This window comes from Prunus persica, chromosome G3, assembly GCF_000346465.2.
Source record: "Prunus persica cultivar Lovell chromosome G3, Prunus_persica_NCBIv2, whole genome shotgun sequence".
NCBI classification, from domain to species: domain Eukaryota; kingdom Viridiplantae; phylum Streptophyta; class Magnoliopsida; order Rosales; family Rosaceae; genus Prunus; species Prunus persica.
In genome coordinates this window covers 12,853,652-12,857,554 of record NC_034011.1, presented here as the reverse complement: position 1 = coordinate 12,857,554, position 3,903 = coordinate 12,853,652, and the positions used below count along the sequence as shown (strand labels likewise).

The 3,903-nt window shown below is 34.2% G+C and overlaps 1 long non-coding RNA gene across 1 annotated transcript; it reads left to right on the top strand.

Moving 5' to 3' along the window:
- On the top strand, nt 831-2,809 carry LOC109948229. Its single transcript, XR_002270836.1, has 2 exons — nt 831-1,222; nt 2,451-2,809. It is a non-coding gene; the product is annotated as an uncharacterized LOC109948229 (long non-coding RNA).

Here is a 3,903-nt window from a genome sequence, read left to right as displayed (position 1 = left end):
CATTCTTGGTGTGAAGCCCAATCTGTCTGGATCTTATTTTTGTTTTTCTCAAGTCTCTGGGATGGGCAGACAATTTTATCATGGGCCTGTCTTTTGGTCTTGGGCGTGCCGAATTTGGGCCTAAACAGAGTATATGTACATCTAAGATTAAAGTTGTGAGCAAAAATATTTCCTTTTGAAACGTACCATTGTTTCACTTTATTTTCAATAATAAATACAATATACTCTGAAAATCATAGGTCCATAATTAAGTATGAACATATAGCCCAAGAATTAGAAATCCAATTTTTCTGTTCTAATTTTATCACATTCTACTTTCTTCATTGCTAAATATAAAAGAAAAATTAGGTATTAGACATAAAAATCTTTACAAATTAGGATTTGAGACATATAGTAATTATGTTTAGGTTTTGATACATAGGAATCCAATTTTGTTTTAGATTTGGCCAAAGGAAGCCCAGATTCGTTGGGCTTGTCTAAATTATAAAGGATAAAAATACAATTTTACCCATTTGTATAAAAGCACAAAATCAGATCTCTCTCTCTCTCTACGACATCACGCCGAAAGCTCTCTCTCTTCTTTCTCGCAACGAGTCTGCTCCGAAGTAAAGCCTGAGCTTGGCCGCAACAAGAAGCTCTGGCAGGGCTAGTCCTGGCTCAGCTTTGGAGGTAGACTTGTTTTCCGGCAACGACAAAGTGGTTGCGAATCTATACGGCGCGTCATTGGTGGTGGCCAGTTCCAGCGGAAGAGGGCTGATTCCAGAGAGAAGCAGTTCTCTCTGTCTAGTTCTTCCTTCTTTGTTGTAGCTCTCTCCCGTTAAGGTCGTTATTGGGGGGCTATGAATTGTATTGATTTTGAGGTATTTATGTTTATGCAATTTCTTCTTCATAATTGTCGATAGTTGGAAAATGACTTTTTTCTTGCTCTAGATTCTGTGATGCTGTTATAATCTGCGTAGTTGTTGTTAATTCTTTTTATTTCCTTGTGTTTGTGTAAATTTGTAAATAGTCACATTGTTTGTATTGAATTTTACTTCGTTAAATTGATAATTTTTGCTAATAGTGATGTATAGGCGTAAAGATATGAATCTTGGAGATGGCCTGTTCTTAAGAGTCTTGTCGTGAGGTGGCCACAAAGTATCCTGGGATCAACTATAAGGAAATAATTGTGGGCAACTGCTGCATGCAACTTGTTTCGAAGCCTGATCAATTTGATGTCATGGTATGCCAATTACATTCAATGAATTTGGTCGTTATAAGCAAATTGTTCGTTTATTAATAGAAAAATGAAACTCACATGGTAAAGATAGGCTATTACTGTACAAATTTGATAAAGAAAAGTATGCTGCATCTCTTACTATTATTGTGTGGGATAGTAGGACTGGACCTTCTGTTGGTTGAGTATTTTTGAGCAGCCTAGGATGCCTCAGAAATGATGAGGCATCTCTTATGCTTGGTAGAGATACATTGGAGGTTTTGCCCCGTAATCCATAGGTTGTTGGTTATTGAGTTGTTAAGCTAGTGTTGATTTGATTCCCTTCTCTTTGTACTTGTGGAGTTTGCTATCTAAATTATTTAGTTTGCAGCAATGCATATTTCAATTTTGTTTTGTTTCTAGCTATATTTTCAATTTCGACTTGGAAACTTGAAATCATATTGCGGTTCTTAGGATAGAGATGCTTGTTGTTTATGACATCACTGTCATATGATATTGCAATACCATTTAAGCTTTAGTTCAGTAAAATTTTATACAAGTTCTGCATTATAGTTTTGCACAAACTACATTGCAGTTTTGGAAACTGCATTGCAGTTTTTGTAATTACAATTGGATTTTTGCTCTTTTCTTGGCCTTCAATCTCACCAATTTGAAGAGTAGAGGCTACCCAGATGAGGAATTGGGTGGGCAAGAGAAGAGTAGAACTACCCAAGAGCAAGAGAACTCAAAATTGGACTTTTGGAAACTGCATTGCAGTTTTCATTTAATTACAATTGGATTTTTGCTCTTTCCTTGGTCTTCAACCTCACCAATTTAAAGAGTAGAAGCTACCTAGATGAGGAATTAGGTGGGCAAGAGAAGAGTAGAACTACCTAAGAGCAAGAGAACTCAAAATTGGACTTTTGGAAACCGGAAACTGCATTGCAGTTTTCATTTAATTACAATTATTTTTGTAGCTGTTTTCGTTTTTGTTTTTGTTTTTTTTAACATAATTGATATTTACATTGTATTTTTGTTGCAGTTTCTGTTTTTATTTGCAGTTTTTGTGTGAATAAGTGTTGAAATGCTTTGTATTTTTATTTTTTTTAAAATAAACCATTGATTGTTTACATAAATATTGTATAATTGAATAAATATTACAAAATCAAGTTTGGTGTAGTGGTTTGTGAGTGAGCCTTCCTCCTTTGAGGGTCAAAGTTCGAGTCCATTCAATGACACAATCTTTTTTTTAAAGGTGAATAAAGGGCAACGGAGTTGGTCATCTACAGACGGTGGCAGGCGATGACGGCCAACGGTGGTGGTGGCAGGTGGCCGGCGGCGGGAGTCCGGCGGTGGTGGCCGGCGGCGGTGGCCGGCGGCAGGATTCCGGCAGTGGTGGCCGGCGGCGAGATATGATTGGCTAGATATGGACATGTGGCATAGTATGCTTGCCTTAGAAGGAGTGGCATTGTGTGTAATTTTGATATGTTTTAATGATATTTTTGTAAAATTAGGTACCACAATTTGGTCTTTTGCCTTATGCTAATTAGATGAAATTGTATTACTATCTTCCAAATTAGTAAACTATATTGTGTTTTAAAACTAAAGCTCCCTAGAATCAATTGCATGTTCATCCTCTTATGCCAAGTCTACTATATTTAACTCTTTTGTTCGATTAAAAAGAATTTACTGGATTAATTTTTGTGTTTGTTAGTTTGAATAAGTTTTTTCTATTAAAAAAATCAGGTTTTTTTATTTATTTATTAGATTGTATTTGTTAGTTTGTATGCTTTAATTAGATTGTATCTTGGTAAATTGGATTAATTTTTGTGTTTGGTAATTAATGAATATACTTATATATTTTTGTTGTTCTTGATTAATGGTTGTTGGAATTTTATTTTGATTAGTTTGAATAAATTAGGATTTTGTTAGTTTGTATGTTTTTTTGTTAGATTGTATTTGTTAGTTTGTATGGTTTTATCTATTAATTATGAATTATAATATTATCATTTTATTTTGATGGGTCTATTTTGTATAATTTTTTTTTTAATCTTTTATACATTAACCCTTGGAATAAAAATTTCTAAATCCGCCACTAATGATAAGGCTCTATGAGCCATGACACTCATTTCCTCATCAAATCATTTTAGTTTCTGTTACATTTTCACAGCTTTCCTCCTAATATTTGTTCACCACTTAAGCTGTAAATTTAATCAATTAATTTTTAATTTAGTAATATTTCTTCCCTCAAAATTAACCCACCTTGTAAAAAAATGTAAAAAAAGAATGATTGACAATGATTTATAAAGTTGCCACGCGGACAAGGAGTCAGAGTGGACTGAAAAGTCTAAAAGTTGAAATAATAAATAAATAGGTAGGTCCACTAAATTTGGCAGGATTGAAGAAATAAAAGAAAGGAAAAAGACCACATTTAATAAGGATCAACAACTGTCTCTGTTTCGCAACCATAATGTACGTGACCACACCTCTTCTCCTCCAAAGGTGTCAGGGCTCGTTTAGTACGTCGGATTGTACTGACTAATTTCCGTCGGATAGTATTAATTTGTTCCGGAGAGTACTAACTATTTATTCATAATATTATAAGGCGTTTGGTGCTGTTCCGGATAAATAATCTGACTAAGTTATACTGTGTTTGGTGATGTTTCGGATACCATCAGATCAGACTATTTATAAATAAAAAAATAAAA